The following is a 27,767-nucleotide window of genomic DNA, read 5'->3' as shown; positions in this document are numbered from 1 at the left end:
TCAATATTCTTCAGAATAGGGATACTCAGGGTGTTCAACCCCCCTGAAAGAGAAAGAGAAGGAATAATTTATTAAATCTGTCATGTTGTCATAGAGACGATTACTCTGTGATGCAGCCAGGATGGGCTAAAACTTTAAGTCCAGAAACACGTCCCATCCTTTCCCCCGAGAAGCACAAGCAGGTATCTGCTCCTTGTGCACACAGCACCTGCACGTCCAGTCCCAACATTCACGTGTAATATTCACCCCATGGTGACAGGTAGTTTGACTCAGGTTACAATTTTTAAGAGTGTGCAAGACCTAAGGACTAACTGTGGAGATCATTTCAATACCACTTTCGACCCTAAGTGATGAGAAGGATCACAGGTAAGGAATTCCTTGCTGTTTCTCATACATCCATTCAAAATAATATTGCGCATACCCCAAAATATGCTTCCATTAAGAAATTACATTAAACTGAAGAAATATCACATGCCCCTAAATAATCATACCTATAAAATGTGACTACTGCTTCCTTAATTTGTATTATATGACTACACTTGTTATTTATTAATTAATATTACTGCTGTTTTCCTTCCTTATAGTCTGATTTTTCTTTCTAAATTTGTTCTTTTTAATTCAATTCATTAAAGAGTGCATCCTGAGCCATTCCATGTGCCAGAAGCTGTGCTATTGACATAAACCTACAAGGATGAGTAAGTCTAGGCATTCACAGCATAATGAAGGAGAACACAGAATACACTTAACAGTTTTTGAGAACAGAAAAGTAACTTGCTATCTTTTCTCATTTTTCATCATGTCTTTTCTCAGAATCATAATATACATATACATACATATACGCACACACTAAGTCGCTCAGTTGTGTCCAACTCTTAGTGACCCTAAGGACTATAGCCCGCCAGACTTCTCTGTCCATGAGATTCTCCAGGCAAGAATACTGGAGTGGGTTGCCTGCACTGCTCCAGGGAATTCCCACCCAGGGATCAAACACATCTCTTGTGTCTTCTGCATTGGCAGGCACATCTTTAGCACTACGACCACCTAGGAAGCCCATAAGCATGTATATGTATATATAAATACAAATATATATGTCTTCTTTACAAACAAGGTGGCTTCCCAAGTAGCTCAGTGGGTAAAGAATCTTCCATGGACAGAAAATCTCATGGACAGAGGACCCTGGCGGGCTACAGTCCATAAGGTCACAAAGAGTCAGACATGACTGAAGCCTGTGAGCACTACAAACAAGAGTTTTGAGATCTTTTATTTGAAACTAAAATTTCATTTCATCACTAATTTGTGTTCGCTTCTCTCTAAACTCCCTTTCAACTTCTCCCTGTTTGATTAGTATTCTGTCTTTTCAATCCTGACATCCTCCTATAGTAATTAGGCAACTGGAATTCAATGTTAGTGACTAAGTCAAAGTCAGGGAGATAGGAGCTCCCCAGAGAATGGACCCCTGATGGACAAAGGTTACACTGTGGTAAGTCTGAACTCAAGAAACCAGAAGCCCAGACAATCTTACCTGGGTGTGTCCTACTAAGGACACAGCAGTCACTGGAGGATCGGTTAAGCTCATGATCTCCTTATAATTCATTTGGTGACATTTTAAGGATGAGGAAATGGGAGATGTGATGAGGGACAGGTCAATAAAGAGATAAATTTGGAAGAAATAGATGATGCCTTGGTAAAGAAAAGTCCATCAGGGAGAAAATCCACCAGACACTTAGGGGAGGGGGTGGAGGCAGGCCAACTGTGACTTCTCACACTGAAGCATGTTGGTTTTCATGGGCCCTCCTTCATAAATAGTATCAACAATACATTTAAAATTTTGTTAGGATAAGCATGAATGTAATTCAGGATGGAGTCCTTATTACACAGTCATTGTGTATCATTTCCTCTTGATTCTATAAAGAATTAAAGGTGAAACATTTGCATCAGTCCCTGAAAGAAGGAGCCTGGTGGCCTACAGGCCATGAGGTCCCAAAGAGTCAGACAAGATTGAGCAACTAACACTTTAACTTTTACTTTCTGAAAAAAGAGTGAGCTGCAGACACTGCACCCTCTGTAGCTACTAGGTCCCTTGGCCCTGAGAGGAGGTACACCAGGCACAGGGATTGCTGCTGCTGCTGCTGCTGCTGCTGCTGCTAGGTCCCTTCAGTCGTGTCCAACTCTGTGCGACCCCATAGACGGCAGCCCACCAGGCTCCTCTGTCCCTGGGATTCTCCAGGCAAGAACACTGGAGTGGGTTGCCATTTCCTTCTCCAATGCATGAAAGTGAAAAGTGAAAGTGAAGTTGCTCAGTCGTGTCCGACTCTTTGCGACCCCATGGACTGCAGCCTATCAGGCTCCTCCGTCCATGGGATTTTCCAGGCAAGAGTACTGGAGTGGGGTGCCATTGCTTTCTCCGAGGCACAGGGATTAGGGACACATAATAGTGAATTCACCACAATGTCAACTCTGAGTTGTCCTGGGCCCAATCACATTCTGTTGGTAAGAGACGGAGTTCTGGAGGAAACCTCTGTTCTGAGGTTGGCAGGAAGCCCCAGGTTTACTCCCACACTGGAAATCAGGACTCTCTTCCAAGAATTAAGCTTTTGAAAAGCTTAGTTCCCCTGCTGACCTGCCTGCTACAAAAGAAAACAAAACAAAAAACTGTGTATGTGAACAGTCACTTACATTAGAAGTTCATAATATCTTGTATTTCTGTTGATGCCATCGATTGCTTTCATGTCTTCTGGAGTCAGTTCAAAGTCAAACACCTGGAAGGAAGGAAGAATCATATTAATCTCTGCCCCAAGGAGCTGACCTTACCCTGGTGACTGGAGGACATTTCAGATGGATGCAGACAAGAAGAGGGGACAGGGAAGTTGTGTCTGTCCCAGCTGGACAAGGAATGACCCTTGTGAAGGATATCCTTTAGGAGCCCTCTACCCACAGCCCCACTCATCATCACCTGCATGTTCTCTTTGATCTGCTTCTTGTTGTAACTCTTGGCCAGAACCACAACCCCACGTTGCATTTGGTAGCGAAGGGCAACAAGAGCTGGAGTTTGCTTGTGCTTTGGGGCAATGGCAGAGAGAACTGGGTCCTCCAAGAGATAAGAGAGGTTTGGGTCCAACTGGGAAGGAAATTCAGAAGTCCTGAGGAGGTGAGACTGAATGGTCAGTTTATGAAGAAGTTTCCCAAACAGACCAGTATCTCTACTCTAGACCAGCGCTTCTCAAACTGTGGTCCATGGGCCAGCAGCATCTGCATCACCTGGGATCTTGTCAGAAACACAAATCCCATGGCTTAGCTGAGGACAAACTGAATCAGAACCTCAACTGTGTCACCTCCCATTCTGTATTTACAAAGATCTGCAGGTGATTCGGGCGCATTATTGAGTTGAGACCAGGACTGCTGAACGCATGGATTTTGTTTCTTTTTTACTTCTCTGTGGTTGTTTTCTTCTCCAATCAGAGCTCAAAAGTAAAGACAATGGTTTAAAAGGAGAACGTGATGGAAAAGATTGCAAACTATTTTTTCCTTTAACTTACACTTGTCTCAGGGGTTGATAAAAGTTGAGTAGTCTAAAAATTAAAACCATGCTTTTCATCATTATTTACATTGTGCAATTCTTCTACAAACGTTTACAAAATGGTTCAAATTATACTTATTTTTCAATCATGATACACCTGGGAATTACATATTATTATCCTGATTTGGGGCTACCTTCATGACTCAGATGGTAAGGAGTCCACCTGCAATGCATATTTAATCCCTGGGTCAGGAAGATCCCATGGAGAAGGTAATGGCTACCCACTCCAGGATTCTTGCCTGGAGAATTCCATGGACAGAGGAGCCTGGAGGGCTACAGTCCATGGGGTCACAAGTAGCTGACACGACTGAGCAACTAATGCTATCCTGATTTTAGATATAAAGTGAGGGAAGCTTGGAAAGTCTAGTAGTAGTAATGTGTTCATCAGTCCATAAATAAGTAGATTATGACAAACATGTCTTAGTTTTCAAATGGGGGAATATATAAAGATTTTAAAGTAGACACTTGTGTTAAAATCTATATACAAGACAAATGCAATGTAAGAAAACTGGCTGGATGATGCGAAGACAAAAGAAAATTTCTCCGACCTGTCTTGTCTCCCCTCTGCCTGTTGAGAGTTATCTTCAAAGCACTGAGTTTAGTATGATAACATTTTCATCAAAAATAGAGTTTTAGGTAAATTCGTTGTTGCCATCAATAACGTTCATTACCATTGTAATGATCATTGGGATCCCAGAGCACCATAAGCAATGAGGACAATATCATGTGACTTGCAGAACTCCAGCAGATTGAGATAAGGGTAACATTCCACCTGTAGAATGCCAGTATACAAGAGTGTTAGATTATATGGAAAGGTAATGTGCCAGAGAAAGCTTAAAAGTAAAAATTATATATGCTAAAGAAAAAATTGTGTCACATCACATTATGACTGGAACCACCAGGGAGAGAAATATTTTAAAAAGAAATTTATATCTCTGTTCTCTGAGAAGGTAAAAATTTAATGACATTACTGAAAGCAAGTAATTCTATGGACCAGATCTTGGTTGCTGAACACCACTGAACACCCCCAACACGCATGCTTAATTCCAGATCTGGGACAGGAAAAGAGCTTTCTAAGCCTTGGACATCAAACTATGCCAGAAAGAAAGAAATTGCACAAAATCATATGAAGAAATGTCTGAAGGACAAAAGAACCAGTTTGATGGTTCCACTGATGACATTTGATTAGATTTGAGAACCAAAGGGAGTTATGAATGAAAGCAAATGTAGCACACAGAGGCAATAAAAATCCCAAAGAGCAAAAAACATTTCCTGCCACAGACTGTGACTATTACAACAAATCATTTTTTAGAAACTGACAATTAATGGGAAGGAACAAAGATTTTTACACTGTCTTATAGGAATGTTGTACTTAGTCATTCAGTCATGTCCAACTCTTTGCAACCCCATAGACTATAGCACACCAGGCTCCTCTGTCCATGGGCTTCTTCAGGCAAGAATACTGGAGTGGGTTGCATGCCTGCCTCCAGGGGATCTTCCCAACCCAGGAATCAAACCTAGGTCTCCCTCATTGAAGGCAGATACTTTACCATCTGAGCCACCAGGGAAGTACAAGAATACTGGAGTGAGTAGCCTATCCCTTCTCCAGGGGAACTTCCTGACCCAGGAATTGAACTGTGGTCTCCTGTATTGTAGCCGATTCTTTACCAGCTGAGCTATCAGGGAATAGGTATATTTTATCCTGAATTAATGAGGCAATTATATTTTTACAATAAATGTCAGGTCAGAAGATTAAAAAGAGCATTTAAAATGGAAAATAATGAAAAACATTCCAATGCATTAATTCAGGTAGAAGTCATCAATGGATTCTCAACCATTATGTGAAAACTTGGGGGAAATCAAACTTCCCCCGATCATGCTTATTGTCCAACAGATGACTAGGTAATTTCAACAGGGAAAATACACATCTCCAAATAAAAGATCTAGCTATTAATAGCTTTACCAGGAGAACAAAGGTACTGTCACACACAGTGGGACAACTTCTCACTATGCACTTCCAACCAGGGATCATGCAAGGAACAAAGCATGAAACCGACATTTTCTGAGGGAAGGTAATGGAGGTGAAGGGGATTAGATTAGTCCCCCAGAACTTAGAGGAAGGTGGTGTTCCTCTGAACTGAAAGCATGACCAGAAATCAGTGTGGAAGTGCTCAGATGAAACTGTGTACAAGAAAGAAGACCAAATATGCATAGTAAATGATGAGAAATGCTGGGCTGGAAGAAGCACAAGCTGGAATCAAGATTGCCGGGAGAAATATCAATAACCTCAGATATGCAGATGACACCACCCTTATGGCAGAAAGTGAAGAGGAACTAAAAAGCCTCTTGATGAAGGTGAAAGAGGAGAGTGAAAAAGTTGGCTTAAAACTCAACATTCTGAAAACGAAGATCATGGCATCTGGTCCCATCACTTCATGGGAAATAAATGGGGAAACAGTGTCAGACTTTATTTTTGGGGGCTCCAAAATCACTGCAGATGGTGATTGCAGCCATGAAATTGAAAGACACCTACACCTTGGAAGGAAAGTTATGACCAACCTAGATAGCATATTCAAAAGCAGAGACATTACTTTGCCAACAAAGGTCTGTCTAGTCAAGGCTATGGTTTTTCCAATAGTCATGTATGGATGTGAGAGTTGAACTGTGAAGAAAGCTGAGCACCAAAGAATTGATGCTTTTGAACTGTGGTGTTGGAGAAGACTCTTGAGAGTCCCATGGACTGCAAGGAGATCCAACCAGTCCATCCTAAAGGAGATCAGTCCTGGGTGTTCTTTGGAAGGGATGATGCTAAAGCTGAAACTCCAGTACTTTGGCCACCTCATGCGAAGAGTTGACTCATTGGAAAAGGCTCTGATGCTGGGGGGGTTGGGGGCAGGAGGAGAAGGGGACGACAGAGGATGAGATGGCTGGATGGCATCACTGACTCTATGGACGTGAGTCTGAGTGAACTCCGGGAGTTGGTGATGGACAGGGAGGCCTGGCATGCTGCAGTTCATGGGGTTGCAAAGAGTCAGACATGACTGAGCGACTGAACTGAACTGAACTGAACCTTAATATAGAAAGGTGTTCAGATTTAACTATTAATTAACACAATCTAGGATTACAGAAACAAGTTAATTAGCATCACAAAATAACAATGATAAATACATTCTATTTGTCAAAACCTGTCTGGATATCTTTGTAACATAAAGATTGAGTGGCCATTCTAAGTTAAAAATGCTTGAAAAAGATGATTCAAAGTGATATAGGAACCACAATCAGACCCAGATCATCAAAATTATATATATATATGTAATGCATATATATATATATGTAATGCATGTATATATATATGTATGTATGTAAGGCGTTCCATCTGATTGTTCCTCATGTAGTTAATTTGGTTCATTCCTTCAAAAGTGATGGCCTGCCTTCCAGTACAGCCTTCCTAGTGCAGTTAACAGAACTGATTCACTGTATGATGTATCATTACTCTGGATTTCCGGATCTCTACGAACCCATCCTGGAGGCAATAAAGGTATGATGGCAGTTGTACCAGTGTCTGTGGAGCTGCAGCCTATGATGTCATAGATGAATGCGATGAAACATTCCTATAACCAGCTATTCAATTTACTTTTTTGTGGAAATGTGCTTTTTGTTTGAAAAATGCAATTTGAACTGTGGTTCAATATTTCTTAGAGAGTGATGTATTTCTTATGTGCTATTACTGTCCAAATTAATAATCATATTTCTTCAGTTCTACAGTACCAACAATGACAAGGCATATCTTTAAATTCATAACAGCTTTGGAGGAAATTTGTTTTAAAAAATGATATATTAAGTCGATATGTACACAAGTTGCTTCCCAATATCAGAAATGTCAAAATATGTAAGATACATCTTAGATTCAAAGGAAGGCATTGTAATTACAGTATTTGACTTCCGTTTCTTCTCTGATTTTTATTTAATTTTTGCTATGGCTTGTTCATGAATGTTCATATATCTTAGAATCTTTACTTGAATTATTTGTGAACTCACTGTTTTTCAACTTTGTGTGGATACTGGATCTAAAAAGCATTGATTCAGTTTGTCTTGAAAAATGGGTCACAGAAAGCGCACTTTCCTCTTAGTAAATGTATTGCTTAATCAGGGAACAGCAAAACAATTGGAGAACTTCCTTCAGCTAGATGTATTCAGAAGTTGTTAGAAATCAGTTCTATTGATAATGTTCCTTCTTGAGGTCTGAAATAAAGTATAAGGTCTCAGTATCTTTACTTCTGTATCTGAAATGAATACAAAGCATTTTCTTTCTACTATAGAGTTTCTAGTTAGACTTAGAATGAGTTTGGATGAGGCCAAAACACAAAACTGTTCAGCAAAGAAGGTATACTACTGGTATGACCCTTGGACACTTCAGAAGTAAATGTCTTTATTTATAAAAGATTTTTGTCATGGATTTAATAGCAATATTAACCTCTTTCTGCAATGTTGCTGTGTCCATAGATGAAAGCTACTGCTGCTGTTAAGTGTCATTCTTCACCACTAAAAGCTGAAAATTCTGATAACTGAAGTAGGCTCAGTTTGCACGGATCTCCCTGTTAAGCCAAGAAGAAGCATTTTCCATTAGTTGTCAACAACAACAATAAAATCAAAAGATTAAAATTCCTTCAGAAAGTATTTTCCAAGGTTTAAGTACTTTAGGTGGTAACAGCAGTCCAAAAAAGCCTTCAAGATTTTGCCACCTTTCCTTAGTCTCCAGTACTCCACTCATGCTTGAAAACCACTGACACTGGACATTTTCTCTCATATGTCACAAAGCGGGGAAGAAACTGTATCTTGTAATAATTTTCTCTATGGTTAAACATGAGATGGAGTTTTGTTTTTTAAACTCAGAGGTCACTGTGCTTAGATACTTTCATTTTTCATTCTCTGACTACTTTGAGATTTCATTTCTAAGCGTTAATACTAGGTAAATATTAGTAGTGAATGATAAAGAGATATTTCTTATTTTACTATGAAATTTGAAAGCAAACTGTTAAGCTAATTCAGTTGTGTGCTAAGTCCTCATTCTACAGACTTTGAATAGCACTGCCACGTATTCTCTGATGGCAGAGGTTCATTTTGAAAATATTTTGCTGGCAAACAGGAAGTAGAAATAGTTCAAATGTGACTTGAGTTCCTATTTCTTGAGTATTCCTCAGCTTGATAAACTCTAGGAGATATTTATTCATTTTTGGAGACCATTATTTTTGCCATGTACTGTGATTTTTTTGATGACTGGTCAAGTACTATCAGTGATGTCAAAACTAAATGGGAAAAAAGAAAGATTAAATGTCAGTGGAAGAATCTTATTTATGGTGTTAATAACAAAAAATAGTTTATATTTTATACTACTTTTCCTCTTTATGATCTACAGGATTTTCCTAAGCCCAGTGAAGAGAAGGTTAAATTGATTCTCAGTCAAAGTGCCTGGACTTCTCAATCCAATTCTTTGGCATCTTGCTTGTCTAGACTTTCTGGAAAATCTGAAACTGGGAAAACTGGTCTTATTAATCTCGGGAATACATGTTATATGAACAGTGTTATACAAGCATTGTTTATGGCCACAGAGTAAGTTTAAATTTGAACTTATAAAAAAAATTTCATTTTAACTGTAGAAATTGATGCATGCTGATGAAATGAAAGATGGTGAGATTATCTTCAAATTTTTGCTTATATATGGCAGAACAAATATTAATATTTTCATATAATCGCCTTATTTGGAAACAAAATTGCTTTTAGTGCCTGGAGCTATTAAAATGCTAATTTATATAAATTATATTTCATGTTTATATTATTTATTTCATTTAGAGTCCTTCAATTACTCTGACTTGATATTTATTAATATATCAGAGGAAGTGATTGAACTTATTTCACAGAGTTTAAGGGTTCTCAGGTACTAATTTGTTATTATCCTGTAAGACTGATTTTTTTTTTTAACCTGTATATCTTGAGGTGGTCATATTTAGTTTTTTCTGCTTGTAGGTATTTTCTCAGATCAATTACTTCTTCACTGCCCTTAAAGAAATTCAAGCTCTGCTTCCCATCCCAAGTTGATAGATACTGAACAGATGTATAACAGACATGTTCCTTTGTTGTCTTACAGATTTACTTTCAAATACATTTTCTTTTGCAGCCAAGCAAATAGGAAATCAGTGGCTGTTAGCTATGTGAATGCAATCTGTAAAAGTACAAAATAGTGATGAACTTTTCCTGAAGGCAAAAACCTGGTTGAATTTTTCTCTTCTATACCAATAGGATATTCATGGAACTTGACCAAAGATGTTTACAAATTGAATTCTAGGCCTTTGTAAGTTTTTATGCCTTCCTAGAGGTATCATAGGAAAAGGAGAAGGAAATGGCAACCCACTCCAGTGTTCTTGCCTGGAGAATCTCAGGGACAGAGGAGCCTGGTGGGCTTCCGTCTATGGGGTCACACAGAGTCGGACACAACTGACGCGACTTAGCAGCAGCATATACATATATATATATATATATATATATATATATATATATATATATTCCCTGCCATACTCTTAACTTTTCTAATGTCTGAAATTTTTCACATGAGAACATAGGAGCAAAAAAAAAAACTAATGCCAGGATCACATTAAATTCCTAACTTTTATAACTGAGAAGATTATATATATACACACACACACACACATATATATATATATAACTGATATAAATGTATATTTCTTGAATTATAGAAGATTCTTTTTCTTTAACTGAAAGTTGTACCTTAAAGACTTTGGTACATATGAAATAAGGCCATTGCAGAAGGATAAATACTACATGACATATATATCATATATAAGTTATAATATATATGGAGAGGGGTCAAACTCAGAATTAAATGGTAGAGTGCTTGTCACCAGGGGGTGGGAGGCAGGAAAAATCAGAAATTGCTAATCCTAATAAATCTCAATTATACAAGATGAATAAACTCTAGATTTGCTGTACACCATTGTGCCTAGAGTTAACAACATTGCTGCATTGTATAGTTAAAAATTTGGTAAAAGGATAGATTTCCTTTTAAGTTTTCTCACAAAGAACCAAAAAAAGTAAGAGCACAGAAAGACACAGAAAAATGTGTTTAACAATTTTATGCTAGAAATAGATGTGGAAACAAGAATAAGACTGAGTAAATCACAAGGTCTGCTCTAAATCCTGAGTAATCCTTCCATAAACTGTCAGTATCCCCAAAAGCATTTAACTTCATGCTCTAACCTGGGTGACTTTCATAGTTTCCAGCACATTTCTCTGTATTGTGCTCCCTGTTGAAGTGGGGACACCAAGACTAAGGATTCAGGCATCCAAACTCCACACAAACACTTAACACCTGTCTCACCTGGTTTTCTCTTTATTTACTTCCCATTCCGTGTTTTCATGGTCTTCCTTCCTGTACACAGTTTCATCTGAGCACTTTCATGCTGATTTCTGGTAATGCTTTCAGCTCAGAGGAACACCTCCTTCCTCTAAGTTCTGGGTACTATTCTAATCCCCTTCACCTCCATTACCTTCCCTTAGGCCTCATCACAATTTAGCAGGAAGCCATCCCCACCTTTTCCTCCCAGATCTTATCAAAGATACTGTTATGGATTCTATTCACACTGTCCAGACAGAGGCTCTGCACTCTAGAACCTTCTGTCACCAAAGGTCGGATGAAGAGGAGGGGAGGACAGACAGATATCTGGCTCCAGGGCAAGAAGGAGGCTCTGAAGAGCAGGAGGGAGAGGAGCCAAGCTGCTCACCTTGGTTACAGACGGGCTTGTACTTGAGCCCTGGCTTGTTCAGGATCTTCTCCAGCTGCTTGTGGTTGAAGCTGGACACCCCGATGGACTTGGTCAGCCCTGCGTCCTCACACTTCTCCAGGGCCTGGGAGGGAGGGGTGGTGAACAGTCGTGAACAGTCACTTGGAATGGGCAATAAAACAAGGTTAATGGCTGCAAAAAAAAAAATTATTAAAAGTGTCTCTTGTCAAGAATTAGCATTGATTATAAGGAAGAAAAAAGGGGAAGAAGTTTCTGACACAAGAAGAATTACAGTCTCCTTAGAAAAACCCCAGAGAAGATACATCACATGGAAGGAAATAGATACCTGTCTTCACATTCCTAAATTATCCTCCACAGTTCTTCTGTGTCAAGATTTGAGCAATGGTTTTCTCCCTCACAACCCCAGCATCACAGCCCTTAGATTTATGAACTGCTGTGTCTGATGGGCCACAGCCCATTCTCACAGGTGGAAGAAATGAAGGAGGATCCCCCGACCCCTCTCCTGGCTCCTTCCCTAGACTCACCTCCCATGTGCAACAGAGGTCCACTGAGTCATATGTCATTTTTCCATTTTCATATGTTGGGAAAAGTGCCTCCCCTGGCTGGAATAGAAGCAGTCATTTTAGAGATGTTACCAAATAATTTCTCCACACTTAGCCAGAGAGAGGGCACTGAGAGGGGGCATCAGAGGGAAGACAGATTGAAACCAAAATCATAGACAACTAGCCATTCTGATCACATGGACCACAGCCTTGTCTAAATCAATAAAACTAAGCCATGCCATGTAGGGCCACCCAAGACAGACGGGTCATGGTGGAGAATTCTGACAAATGTGGTCTACAGGAGAAAGGAATGGCAAAGCACTTCAGTATCCTTGCCTATAGAACGATATGAACAGTATAAAAAGGCAAAAAGATAGGACACTGAAAGATGAACTCCCCAGGTCGGTAAGTGCCCAATATGCTACTGGAGATCAGTGGAGAAATAACTCCAGAAAGAACAAAGGGACAGAGCCAAAGCAAAAACAACAACAAGTTGTGGATGTGACTGGTGACAGAAGCAACGTCCGATGCTGTAAAGAGCAATATTGCATAGGAACCTGGAATGTTAGGTCCATGAATCAAGGCACATTCGAAGTGGTCAAATAAGAGATTGCAAGTTCAGTTCAGTTTAGTTCAGTTCAGTCGCTCAGTCGTGTCCTACTCTTTGCAACCCCACGAATCGCAGCACACCAGGCCTCCTGTCCATCACCAACTCCCGGAGTTCACTCAGACTCATGTCCATCGAGTCAGTGATGCCATCCAGCCATCTCATCCTCTGTTATCCCCTTCTCCTCCTGCCCCCAATCCCTCCCAGCATCAGGGTCTTTTCCAATGAGTCAACTCTTCACATGAGGTGGCCAAAGTACTGGAGTTTCAGCTTTAGCATCATTCCTTCCAAAGAAATCCCAGGGCTGATCTCCTTCAGAATGGACTGGTTGGATCTCCTTACAGTCCAAGAGGATCTCAAGAGTATTCTCCAACACCACAGTTCAAAAGCATCAATTCTTCAGCCCTCAGCCTTCTTCACAGTCCAACTCTCACATCCATACATGACTATTGGAAAAACCATAGCCTTGACTAGACGGACCTTTGTTGGCCAAGTAATGTCTCCGCTTTTGAATATGCTATCTAGGTTGGTCATAACTTTCCTTCCAAGGAGTAAGCATCTTTTAATTTCATGGCTGCAGTCACTATCTGCAGTGATTTTGGAGCCCCCAAAAATAAAATCTGACACTGTTTCCACTGTTTCCCCATCTATTTCCCATGAAGTGATGGGACCAGATGCCATGATCTTCGTCTTCTGATTATTGAGTTTTAAGCCAACTGTTTCACTCTCCTCTTTCACCTTCATCAAGAGGCTTTTTAGTTCCACTTCACTTTCTGCCATAAGGGTGGTGTCATCTGCATATCTGAGGTTATTGATATTTCTCCCGACAATCTTGATTCCAGCTTGTGCTTCTTCCAGCCCAGTGTTTCTCATGATGTACTCTGCATATAAGTTAAATAAACAGGGTGACAATATACAACCTTGACATACTCCTTTTCCTATTTGGAACCAGTCTGTTCTTCCATGTCCAGTTCTAACTGTTGCTTCCTGACCTCCATACAGGTTTCTCAAGAGGCAGGTCAGGTGGTCTGGTATTCCCATCTCTTTCAGAATTTTCCGCAGTTTATTGTGATCCACACAGTCAAAGGCTTTGGCATAGTCAATAAAGCAGAAATAGATGTTTTTCTGGAACTCTCTTGCTTTTTCCATGACCCAGTGGATGTTGGCAATTTGGTCTCTGGTTCCTCTGCCTTTTTCTAAACCAGCTTGAACATCAGAAAGTTCACTGTTCACGTATTGCTGAAGCCTGGCTTGGAGAATTTTGAGTATTACTTTACTAGTGTGTGAGATGAGTGCAATTGTGCGGTAGTTTGAGCATTCTTTTGGCATTGCCTTTCTTTGGGATTGGAATGAAAACTGCCCTTTTCCAGTCCTGTGGTCACTGCTGAGTTTTCCAAATTTGCTGGCATATTGAGTGCAGCACTTTCACAGCATCATCTTCCAAGATTTGAAATAGCTCAACTGGAGTTCCATCACCTCCACTAGAGATTGCAAGACTGAACATCAAATTCTAGGAATCAGCGAACTAAAATGGACTGGAAAGGGTGAATTTAACTCAGATGACCATTATATCTACTACTGTGGGCAGGAATCCCTTAGAAGAAATGGAATAGCCATCATAATCACCAAAAGAGTCCAAAATTCAGTACCTAGATGCAATCTCAAAAACGACAGAATGATCTCTGTTCATTTCCATGGCAAACCATTCAATATCAGAGTAATCCAAGTCTATGCCCTGACCAGTACACTAAAGAAGCTGAAGTTGAACGGTTCTATGAAGACCTACAAGACCTTTTAGAACTAACACCCAAAAAGGATGTCCTTTTCATTATACGGGACTGGAATGCAAAAGTAGGAAGTCAAGAAACACCTGGAGTAACAGGCAAATTTGGCCTTGGAGTACAAAATGAAGCAGGGCAAAGACTAATAGAGTTTTGCCAAGAAAATGCACTGGTCATAGCAAACACCCTCTTCCAACAACACAAGGGAAAACTCTACACATGGACATTACCGGATGGCCAACACTGAAATCATATTGATTATATTATTTGCAGCCAAAATGGAAATGCTCTATACAGTCAGCAAAAACAAGACTGGGCGCTGACTGTGGCTCAGATCATGAACTCCTTATTGCCAAATTCAGACTTAAATTGAAAAAAGTAGGGAAAACCACTAGACCATTCAGGTATGACCTAAATCAAATCCCTTATGATTATACAGTGGAAGTGAAAAATAGATTTAAGGGACTAGATATGATAGATAGAGTGCCTGATGAACTATGGAGAGAGGTTTGTGACATTGTACAGGAGATAGAGAGCAAGACCATCCCCAAGAAAAAGAAATGCAAAAAAGCAAAATGGCAGTCTGGGGAGGCCTTACAAATAGCTGTGAAAAGAAGAGAAGTGAAAAGCAAAGGAGAAAAAGAAAGATATACCCATTTGAATGCAGAGGTCCTAAGAAAATCAAGGAGAGATAAGAAAGTCTTCCTCAGTGATCAGTGCAAAGAAATAGAGGAAAACCATAGAAGGGGAAAGACTACAGATCTCGTCAAGAAAATTACAGATACCAAGTGAATATTTCAGGCTAAGATGGGCTCAAAAAAGGATAGAAAAGTTATGGACCTAACAGAAGCAGAAGATATTAAGAAGAGGTGGCAAGAATACACAGAAGAACTGGACAAAAATGATCTTCATGACCCAGATAATCATGATGGTGTGATCACTCACCTAGAGCCAGACATCCTGGAATGTGAAGTCAAGTGGGCCTTAGGAAGCATCATTATGAACAAAGCTAGTGGAGGTTATGGAATTCCAGTTGAGCTATTTCAAATCCTAAAGATGATGCTGTGAAAGTGCTGCACTCAATATGCCAGCAAATTTGGAAAACTCAGTAGTGGCCATGGGACTGGAAAAGATCAGTTTTCATTCCAATCCCAAAGAAAGGCAATGCCAAAGAATGCTCAAACTACCACACAATTGCACTCATCTCACATGCTGGTAAAGTAATGCTCAAAATTCTCCAAGCCAGGCTTCAGCAGTACATGAACAGTGAATTTCCAGATGTTCTAGCTGGATATAGAAAAGGCAGAGGAACCAGAAATCAAATTGCCAACATCCGCTGGGTCATGGAAAAAGCAAGAGAGTTCCAGAAAAACATCTATTTCTGCTTTATTGACTATGCCAAAGCCTTTGACTGTGTGGATCACAATAAACTGCGGAAAATTGTGAAAGAGATGGGAATACCAGACCACCTGACCTGCCTCTTGAGAAACCTGTATGGAGGTCAGGAAGCAACACTTAGAACTGGACATGGAAGAACAGACTGGTTCCAAATAGGAAAAGGAGTATGTCAAGGCTGTATATTGTCACCCTGCTTATTTAACTTTTATGCAGAGCACATCCTGAGAAATGCTGGGCTGGATGAAGCACAAGCTGGATCAAGATTGCCAGAAGAAATATCAATAACCTCAGATATGCAGATGATACCATCCTTATGGCAGAAAGTGAAGAAGACATAAAGAGCCTCTTGATGAAAGTGAAAGAGTAGAGTGAAAAAGTTGGTTTAAAGCTCAAGATTCAGAAAACGAAGATTATATCATCTGCTCCCATCACATCATGGCAAATAGACAGGGCAACAGTGGCAAACTTTATTTTGGGGGGCTCCACAATAACTGCAAATGGTGACTGCAGCCATGAAATTAAAAGACGCTTACTCCTTGGCAGGAAGATTATTAAGACCAGTCTGGACAGCATGTTAAAAAGCAGAGATACTACTTTGTCAACAAAGGTCTGTCTAGTCAAGGCTATGGTTTTTCCAGTGGTAATGTATGGATGTAAGAGTTGGACTATAAAGAAAGCTAAGTGCAGAATTGATGCTTTTGAGCTGCAGTGTTGGAGAAGACTTTTGAGAGTCCCTGGGACTGCATGGAGATCCAACCAGTCCATCCTAAAGGAGGTCAGTCCTGAGTGTTTATTGGAAGGACTGATGTTGAAGTTAAAGCTCCAATACTTTGGCCACCTAATGGGAATAGCTGACTCATTTGAAAAGTCCTTGATGCTGGGAAAGATTGAGGGTAGGAGGAGAAAGGGATGACAGAGAATGAGGTGGTTGGATGGCATCATCAACTCAATGGACATGAGTCTGAGTGAACTCCGGGAGTTGGTGATGGACAGGGAGGCCTGGTGTGCTGCTGTTCATGGGGTTGCAAGAGTTGTACACGACCGAGTGATTTATCTGAACACTTAGCCAGCCTCCCATGCACATTTGGGACTAGGATGCTAAATCTCCATAAGGTATGTTTACAACGTTCCGGATACTATTATTTGCAAAGTGGCTTGTAAATGGAGTTATCAGCAATGTTTTTAAAAGGCAATTTTCTACTAATCTCTTATATTTACTCTATGTTTTGATGGATATTGTATTCCTACATTCTCCTGGGAACTGTCAGTGCCTTAAGTGAAATTTTTTCTGCCTCTTATACTTTCCTCTTGCAAAATGCCTTTATTGTATAGGGAGTAACAGTAAGTTATGCCTTACCGCTTGCATAAAAATTGCAATCTTCGATAAATATCAGAATTCCTTTGCACTCTGAACATCAGATAGCTTCAGGGCATACACATGAACCAGCAAGGTTCTCCTTAGGCTGATAAGTTATGTGGAAGATGCAGACATACTCTCAAATATTCTGGACTGATGAAGCTTGAACTGATCAAGGTCAATGAGACTTGAACTGATCAAGGTCAATCTGCCAGCGATGGAAAATGCTGAGAAAAACATCAAGCAAATCAAGAGTGATGTAATTACAAGAAATAGAAAATCAGAGACATTACTGTCAAGTATTAGGAATCCTTAAATCTATATAGATGGGAATTACCATCTACACAGTCCAATAAACTCTTTGGCAAAGGATGACTTGAGTAGAATTCTGTATTCTGAAAATGAGTTCTGCATAATAGACTTTGCTCTTGTTACTTTGCTTTGGCTGTGCCATGGATTTGCTGTATGTTAGTTCCCTGAATAGGAATTGAACCCACTCCCTCAAAACACCCTGACTCAGCAATGAAAGTACACAGTCCTAACCACTGGAAAAACTGGAAAATTCTCCTCCACATAATACAGTTCTTAACAGCTAAGTGCAGTCTGCAAATGTCACCATAAATACAGGCGCCAGCGGAGGCAAGGTCTCCTGAGTCCTGAGAAGACTGTGAGGTTTAGACCCACCCAGAAGGACACCACCAAATCCATGAAACATGAAAGGGTGAGAGATGACAAGACCTCATCCTGTTCAGGTGTGAGGCTGTGTCAGCGCTCAACACTCTTCACCGAACTCTGTAGTGAGATCCCCAGACTCTGAAACCTAATCAGCCCCATGCGCAGAACTTGCCTGTTTCCACTTCCTCAAGATTTTGAGGCCAAGAGACTCAGATTATTTAACTTGTTTCTCTGGAGGCAGGTAAGAGGTTCAAAGAACCTCCCCAAAATGATGATCACAAATGATTATTTAGGGGATTCTACTCTAGTGTAATCTTCCCTTCAAACCTACTAAAAAAAATCTTGTCAACCATCCATGCAAGTTATAGACATTCTGACCCAAGAAATAAAACAGAGCTGATCACACAAATCACCTACCACCAGAGCCACTGGATGATGAATAATATAGAGATTGACATAGTCCAGTTGAAGATCTTTCAGTGACTTTTCCAAGGCTGGTATGACCAACTCTGGTTGAAAGAAAGTGGACCAAACCTGTAGAGATTAAACAAAGGAAATTGTGAGAAATGATTGCTGTATATAATTGTGCTTGTCTTCTTTCACTTAATAATTAGACATTATTATTGGTTATAAAGAGACAACCATGGGAAAAACCATCCCATTTCTTCTTGAGTTACATTCTTTATCTAACCTATCCATGTAAATTTCATTATTTGATTGAATTTGTCATCAGTACATCTTTCACAATGGAATGAAATGAATCAAGATATAAATAACTTCATCAAATAATTACCATGCCCATCAACTGAATTATGCTTGATAGAGTGTAAAAGCACAAACTTAGTCTAATTTGATCAAACAATCCATCTTCTCAAAGTTAATTACTATCTTGTTTACATAACTTTAGGGAAAAGTGCTTTGAACACATTAATGTGAGCAGAACATAATAAACATTTGAGACACTTGGGCTAGATTTTGTGTAGTGCACAAAGTGCCTCTCAAATGCTCTCTTACTCTTGGAATTGATAACTGAGATTCAGATTGTGAAGAAATTCGAGAAGTCTCCCAGATTATATGAAAAGCTATAATCTGCTCCCAGGTTGTCTCAGGTAAAGTATTCATTAAGTAAATATAGTATAGTTTTAGTCACTCAATTGTGTCCGAATCTTTGCAACCCCTAGACTGTAGCCCACGAGGCTCCTTTGTCCATGGGATTCCCAAGCAACAATACTGGAATGGGTAGCCATTTCCCTCTCCAGTGGATCTTCCCGACCCAGGGATCAAACTCATATCTCCCGCATTTCAAACAGATTCTTAACCATCTGAGCCACCAGGGAAGCCCTGATTCATTAGCCCATACTAAATCACATGGCTCTGCTCTAGGTTCAAAGAAGTAAAGTGACTTTAATTTAAAATTAAAATTTGAACACACCAAGGATGAGAAAGTTACAATTACTCTCTTTGAGGGGCACAGTGAGAGGAGAAGTATACTAGATTGAAGATACTGGATTTAATTTGTGTGAAAAAAAAAAGGGGGTTACCAATAAGCACTGTTCAGCAAACTACTAATCGTATTACATAATTGTCATCTGCCCCCAGTCACTTGCATACACATGCACATACACACAGCACACACAACCTTTGAAGTGTAGAATATGTCTTCTCCCTTCACAGTGCCAACTGCAATCTTGCTTCGAATGGCCTGGCCAACCTGCTTTTCATTTTGGTACAAATGAGCACAGTCAATATGGTGAAATCCAACCTCTATAGCAAATTTGGTGACCTCAAGAGCTTCACTCTTAGGAACCTATGCAAACAAGAAAAGCAGTTGTTGAATATTCACATGATTAAGAGTTTGCTAAGGCACAAGTTTGATCATACTAAGAATCAACATTTCTTCATGCCTTTGTTTAGTTCTGTATTTGTGGTGATGGACCTATGACAGTTTCCCTAACATTCCTGGTCAGTGATTAAATGGTCACCCAGAAACCCTTCAACCCCAGCCGACCACAGATATCAGAGGACTCCAAGCCCACCACCAGTTTCAGAGATTTGCTGGAAGAACCCAAAGGACTCAGAATAAACTTGTAGTCATGGAGAGGATTTATTCCTTGAGATGTCTGAGCAAAATCAAAAAAGGTACAAGATGTATGACAAAAGCAAATACTGGACTGTACCTATGAGACTCCTCTGTCCATGGGATTCTCAGGCAAGACTACTGGAGTGCGTTGCCAGTTCCCTCTCCAGAGGATCGTCCCGACCCAGGGATCGAGCTCAGGTCTCCCACATTTCAGGCAGATTCTTTACCATCTGAGCCACTAGGGGAGCCCTGATTTATTCAGTTCAGTTGAGTTCAGTCACTCAGTCGTGTCCAACCCTTTGTGACCCCATGAATCACAGCACGCCAGGCCTTCCTGTCCATCACCAACTCCTGGAGTTCACTCAAACTCATGTCCATCTAGTCTGTGATGCCATCCATCCACCTCATCCTCTGTCGTCCCCTTCTCCTCCTGCCCCCAATCCCTCCCAGCATCAGAGTCTTTTCTAGTGAGCCAACTTTTCACGTCAGGTGGCCAAAGTATTGGAGCTTCAGCCTCAGCATCATTCCTTCCAAAGAACGCCCAGGACTGATCTCCTTTAGAATGGACTGATTGGATCTCCTTGCAGTCCAAGGGACTCTCAAGAGTCTTCTCCAACACCACAGTTCAAAAGCATCAATTCTTTGGTGCTCAGCTTTCTTCACAGTCCAACTCTCACATCCATACATGACCACTGGAAAAACCATAGCCTTGACTAGACGGACCTTTGTTGGCAAAGTAATGTCACTGCTTTTCAATATGTTATCTAGGTTGGTCATAACTTTCCTTCCAAGGAGTAAGCATCTTTTAATTTCGTGGCTGCAGTCACCATCTGCAGTGATTTTGGAGCCCAGAAAAATAAATTCTGACACTGTTTCCACTGTTTCCCCATCTATTTCCCATGAAGTGGTGGGACCAGATCTTAGTTTTCTGAATGTTGAGTTTTAAGCCAACTTTTCCACTCTCCTCTTTCACCTTCATCAAGAGGCCTTTTAGTTCCTCTTCACTTTCTGCCATAAGGGTGGTGTCATCTGCATATCTGAGGTTATTGATACTTCTCCTGGCAGTCTTGATTCCAGCTTGTGTTTCTTCCAGCCCAACATTTCTCATGATGTACTCTACATATAAGTTAAATAAGCAGGGTGACAATATACAGCCTTGATGTACTCCTTTTCCTATTTGGAACCAGTCTGTTGTTCCATGTTCAGTTCTAACTGTTGCTTCCTGATGTACATCTAGGTTTCTCAAGAGGCAGGTCAGGTGGTCTGGTATTCCCATCTCTTTCAGAATTTTCCACAGTTTATTGTGATCCATGCAGTCAAAGGCTTTGGCATAGTCCTTAAAGAAGAAATAGATGTTTTTCTGGAACTCTTGCTTTTTCCATGATCCAGCGGATGTTGGCAATTTGATCTCTGGTTCCTCTGCCTTTCCTAAAACCAGCTTGGACATCTGGAAGTTTACAGTTCATGTATTGCTGAAGCCTGGCTTGGAGAATTTTGAGCATTCCTTTACTAGCGTGTGAGATGAGTGCAATTGTGCGGTAGTTTGAGCATTCTTTTGCATTGCCTTTCTTTGGGATTGGAATGAAAACTGCCCTTTTCCAGTCCTGTGGCCACTGCTGAATTTTCCAAATTTGCTGGCATATTGAGTGCAGCACTTTAACAGCATCACCTTTCAGGATTTGAAATAGCTCAACTGGAATTCCATCACCTTCACCAGCTTTGTTCGTAGTGATGCTTTCTAAGGCCCACTTGACTTCACATTCCAAGATGTCTGGCTCTAGGTGACTGCCCACAGTAGTAGATATTATGGTCATCTGAGTTCAAGTCACCCATTCCAGTCCATTTTAGTTCTCTGATTCCTAGAATGTCGACATTCACTCTTGCCATCTCCTGTTTGACCACTTCCAATGTACCTTGATTCATGGACCTAATATTCCAAGTTCCTATGCAATATTGCTCTTTACAGCATCAGACCTTGCTTCTATCACCAGTCACATCCACAGCTGGGTATTGTTTTTGCTTTGGCTCCATCCCTTCATTCTTTCTGGAGTTATTTCTCCACTGATCTCCAGTAGTATATTGGGCACCTACGGACCTGGGGAGTTCCTCTTTCAGTATCCTATCATTTTGCCTTTTCATACTGTTCATGGGGTTCTCAAGGCAAGGATACTGAAGTGGTTTGCCATTCCCTTCTCCAGCGGACCACATTCTTTCAGACCTCTCCACCATGACCCGCCCATCTTGAGTGGCCACACATGGCATGGCTTAGTTTCATTGAGTTAGACAAGGCTGTGGTCCTTGTGATTAAATTAACTAGTTTTCAGTGATTATGGTTTCAGTGTGTCTGCCCTCTGATGCCCTCTTGCAACACCTACCACCTTACTTGGGTTTCTCTTACCTTGGACGTGGGGTATCTCTTCATGGTTGCTCTAGAACAGCACAGCGGCTGCTCCTTACCTTGGACGAGGGGTATCTCCTCACCACGACCCCTCTTGAACTTGAACGTGGAGAGGAGATACTTCTCCTCTCAGCCTTCCTGCGCTGGCATTCCTTCAGATCAGATCAGATCAGATCAGTCGCTCAGTCGTGTCCGACTCTTTGCGACCCCATGAATCACAGCACGCCAGGCCTCCCTGTCCATCACCAACTCCCGGAGTTCACTCAGACTCACGTCCATCGAGTCAGTGATGCCATCCAGCCATCTCATCCTCTGTCGTCCCCTTCTCCTCCTGCCCCCAATCCCTCCCAGCATCAGAGTCTTTTCCAATGAGTCAACTCTTCACATGAGGTGGCCAAAGTACTGGAGTTTCAGCTTTAGCCTCATTCCTTCCAAAGAAATCCCAGGGCTGATCTCCTTCAGAATGGACTGGTTGGATCTCCTTGCAGTCCAAGGGACTCTCAAGAGTCTTCTCCAACACCACAGTTCAAAAGCATCAATTCTTCAGTGCTCAGCCTTCTTCACAGTCCAACTCTCACATCCATACATGACCACAGGAAAAACCATAGCCTTGACTAGACGAACCTTTGTTGGCAAAGTAATGTCTCTGCTTTTGTATATGCTATCTAGGTTGGACATAACTTTCCTTCCAAGGAGTAAGCATCTTTTAATTTCATGGCTGCAATCACCATCTGTAGTGATTTTGGAGCCCCCCACATAAAATCTGACACTGTTTCCACTGTTTCCCCATCTATTTCCCATGAAGTGGTGGGACCGGTTGCCATGATCTTCATTTTCTGAATGTTGAGCTTTAAGCCAACTTTTTCACTCTCCTCTTACACTTTCATCATAGGCTTTTTAGTTCCTCTTCACTTTCTGCCATAAGGGTGGTGTCATCTGCATATCTGAGGTTATTGATATTTCTCCCGGCAATCTTGATTCCAGTTTGTGTTTCTTCCAGTCCAGCATTTCTCATGATGTACTCTGCCTATAAGTTAAATAAACAGGGTGACAATATACAGCCTTGACGAACTCCTTTTTCTATTTGGAACAAGTCTGTTGTTCCATGTCCAGTTCTAACTGTTGCTTCCTGACCTGCATGCAAATTTCTCAAGAGGCAGAGCAGGTGGTCTGGTATTCCCATCTCTTTCAGAATTTTCCACAGTTTATTGTGATCCACACAGTCAAAGGCTTTGGCATAGTCAATAAAACAGAAATAGATGTTTTTCTGGAACTCTCTTGCTTTTTCCATGATCCAGCGGATGTTGGCAATTTGGTCTCTGGTTCCTCTGCCTTTTCTATATCCAGCTTGAACATCTGGAAGTTCACGGTTCACATATTGCTGAAGCCTGGCTTGGAGAATTTTGAGCATTACTTTACTAGCGTGTGAGATGAGTGCAATTGTGCAGTAGTTTGAGCATTCTTTTGCATTGCCTTTCTTTGGGATTGGAATGAACACTGACCTTTTCCAGTGCTGTGGCCACTGTTGAGTTTTCCAAATTTGCTGGCATATTGAGTGCAGCACTTTCACAGCATCATCTTTCAGGATTTGGAAAAGCTCAACTGGAATTCCATCACCTTCACTAGCTTTGTTCATAGTGATGCTTTCTAAGGCCCACTTGACTTCACATTCCAGGATGTCTGGCTCTAGGTGAGTGATCACACCATCGTGATTATCTGGGTCATGAATATCTTTTTTGTACAGTTCTTCTGTGTATTCTTGCCATCTCTTCTTAGTCTTAGTCAATTACAGAACTCAGTTTAAACTCTGTACTGGGGATTATACAACAACAATGTATCCTGCTTGAGGACAGTTTCTCCTTCCTGAAAACATTCTGCCTAATCCTGTTATATTAAAATGTAAATTATGGGAGTGAGTCTAGTAAGATCTTTACAACCTCCAGACATTCTATTGATTCACTGTAATAACTAATTAAAAGTATATAACTCCATTGTTAAGACTAACAAGAAGGGTACTCTTTCTGCCCCCTTCTGATGTCTATGTCAGAAGCTTTCTAGATACCTTTTATACTTTCAGTTCAGTTCAGTCATTCAGTTGTGTCCCACTCTTTGCAACCCCATGAACTGCAGCACGCCAGGCCTCCCTGTCCATCACAAACTCCTGGAGTTCACTCAGACTCACATCCATCAAGTCAGTGATGCCATCCAGCCATCTCATCCTCTGTCATCCCCTTCTCCTCCTGCCCCCAATCCCTCCCAGCATCAGAGTCTTTTCCAATGAGTCAACTCTTCACATGAGGTGGCCAAAGTACTGGAGTTTCAGCTTCAGCATCATTCCCTCGAAAGAAATCCCAGGGCTAATCTCCTTTAGAATGGACTGGTTGGCAAATTGTATTACACAAAAGCTCTGAGCCATCAAGCCTCGTCTCTGGCCCCGGATTGAATTCTTCTCCTCCGGAGGCCAAGAATCCCGGTGTCTTTCATGGTTCAGCAACAACCTTTCAGTTTCATGGATGCTGGTAAAAGAGGGAATATTTATCACCCACAACAAATGCCATATCCAATCTACGAGTATTGTTTTTCAGCTTTGCTGAGACATAGTTGACATGTCTCATTATGTAGTCTTCAAGATTACCATTTGATGATCTAGTGTACATATATATTGTGAAAATGTTCACCACACCAAGATTCATTCTTAACTCTTTCTTTCTAAAGATTGAAGTGGTGAGACAAGGTGACACCTAAACAGGCAATGATGGGAGGAAAAGTTTAAGTCTAGGGGCCCTGGACAAACTGCACTAAGCACTCAGCATGCCTGCCCTTTCTCTGGATGGAGATGTTTTCTTCATATCACTGGACAGTAAGCACACCCACCATTTCTCTGGAGGGAGCCACTGTCTCTATGTTGCAAGGCTGTTCCCTGTACAGATAAGAATTAGTGTGGCAGGAAGGTTAGTCAATGCCTCTGCATCTCAGCTCTCAGAAATGCAAGATGCTGTTGGCAGTCATCTCTCAAAGGGCAATGATCCATTTCTAACAGCTAAATACTCATGATTTCACTTTTTATCTTCACCCTCCTCTAGACTATCATTTCAAGACACTTTCATTTCATTCTTGTCTGCTTTATGTATTGACAAAAAACTGTCTTATTAAAAGTGTTTGATAGAGTTTTGTTGAGTAAATCAATGAATGAATGAAGAACTCATCAAAACGCTGACCATGGGAGAACAAGATGGCAGATGAATAGGTGGACGTGGAGTACATCTTTCTCCTCAGATACATCAGGAATACACCTTCAGACACAGACGTGCATGCAGAACACCAGCTGAGAGCAGACAGGTGTACCTGACCAGTGGAAAAGAATATATAGAATCACACAAAACAGTGTGGGTAGGACAAAGGAAGTAGGAGGGAAAATAGGAGTGTTAGTAGGACTGGACCTGCTATTGGTGGGTGGGGGAACTGAAGCAGGAGTTTTATCCCCACAGCAGGGCAATTGTCTGAGTCAGAGGAGAAACATTTAAGGCTGAGAGTGAAACAGCTGATCTGTGGCAGCTTAAATGGAATGAGATTCAGAGAGTCCTTACCACAGCCATACATACGCTGGGCAGGAATGCAGGTTTCCTGGAAGTTTCAGTGACTGGGAGCTGGAGTTTAGGGATTGTGGAGCAATCCCAGTGCGTGGGCTACTGTTGACTGTGGAGAGACGGATTGAGGGGATGTGAGGGAGGAGATTGTGGTGGGAAATGCCTGTGGAGGAAAGCTAGGCAGCCATGGAAGTAAGGCGATACTGCTGAGTCATGCACAGAGGGTAGAGCCATCAACATAGCCTCTCTCTCCTCACCTGCGAGCATCAGCAGATGAACAGCAGAGAGGCTGGCACATCAAACCCCTGGAGCGCTGAATGACTGAGTAGGACCCAAGGTGCCCCTTTAAGTGCCTGATGCACCAAACAACAACAACAACAACAAAGAAGGGCCCCAGGCAAAGGAGCCCTCTAAGTGCCTGAATGGGCGGAGATATGAACAAAGACTGGCCAAAGAGGTCTTCTGATCGCCAGCTACAAGAGACTCAAAAAAAGACTCTGATAGGGCCATAACTCCTGCTGCAGAAGCACTCGGTGTCCCTGCACACTTGGCGCCGCCGGGGTTCCCGCAAGCCAAGCAGCTGCACCACATTCACACTCAGCCCTCACTGTGGTAGAGCTGCCACAGGCAAAAAAAAAAAAATCTTGTGTTTATGCACAGGACTCTTTGCAACCCTGTGGACTGTGGCCTGTTAGGCTTTTCTGTCAGAGAGGGGGTTCTCCAGGCAAGAATACTGTTGGGGATTTTCTCCCCGGGACTTGGAAGCGATGAACCTGAATGAAGGACACTTGGACAGTCTCTTGCTAGGACTGACAAGTTTATTTCTGCAGTCAAGCTTTTTTATAGAAGCAGGAACAAAGAGCTCAAAGTATGCGGCCAGCAGAGCGCATAAGGAGTTAAAACATAATCAGTAGAAACATTTCAATGACGGCGTGCTGTAAATGACTCATGGGCTTCTCCCACAACCCGCTCTCACAAGCAACATCCCTGTTTATTATTAACTCTTGGCGCCGAGCATAACCAAAGGCAGGAGATGTCTTTCTGTCCGTAGTGCAAAGCTGCATACTTCTGGCCCTTCGTCATTTTCCCAAGGACTTTCTCCTTTTACGGCTATTTTGCACTACGCTTCCTAACAAATACTGGAGCGTATTGGCCAATAATGGTTGCCACACCTTCTAGAGCACTTTATTTTCTACTACCCTAGCGGTGAACTCCCCGGAGTACCTGGTGCTGCCAGAACACCTGTGACCCAAGCAGCTGCACCACCTCCACACCTGGCCCTCACAGGGACAAATCCAAGCCCTCCAGGGCAGCCTCAGGAGCTAAACTCCAGTGGACGACCCATATGTAGGGGTGGAAATAAAACCACACTTGAAACCCAGGGGCAGTGTGGCTAAGGAAGAAGACTCAAAACCTTCCCACCAGCTGTACAAGGCAGCAGATTAAACCCACATGATCAACTAAGCAGAGTCTGTGCCTATGGAATATATAAAAGGCCATTGAGAGCTCCCACAAAAGAAAATGCACTAGCTCTGATAGCTGGGGATATTGGAGGCAAGAACACACAAGAGTAGGACCAGGTTAGAATCTGAGCAGCCCCCACAGCAGGTCCAGAGATAAGTATAGTGTTGGAGGGCATCCTAGGGAGGTGAGGTAGACTGTGATTTCCAGCGTGGGAAAGGATTCTGACAACAGTGACTCAAGAAAAGCATTTATTATTCTTTTTTTTACTTGTTATGTAGATTCTTTGGATTTTCTTTTTTTGCCCCCTCTGTTGTAGTTGTCGATTTTATTGGCACTAAGAAATTCAACTGAACTTTTGAGCTTTTTCTTTTTCCTCAGTTACTTTTTTTTTTTTTTTAATTGTTATCATAAACCTCTGCCTCTACATTGGGCTTTTGCAGTTCTGTGGCATTTTCCTCTTTCATTTTCTTTTCTCTTCTTTTAA

General features: G+C 41.4%; 1 pseudogene; it reads right to left on the bottom strand.

The window, feature by feature from the left end:
• On the bottom strand, nt 1–26,902 carry LOC129625177 (dihydrodiol dehydrogenase 3-like; annotated as a pseudogene).
• Nucleotides 26,903–27,767: the final 865 nt, after the last annotated feature.

This window comes from Bubalus kerabau, chromosome 13 (assembly GCF_029407905.1).
Source record: "Bubalus kerabau isolate K-KA32 ecotype Philippines breed swamp buffalo chromosome 13, PCC_UOA_SB_1v2, whole genome shotgun sequence".
In the NCBI taxonomy this organism is placed as follows: Eukaryota; Metazoa; Chordata; class Mammalia; order Artiodactyla; family Bovidae; genus Bubalus; species Bubalus kerabau.
This window is presented reverse-complemented; position numbering and strand designations above follow the sequence as displayed.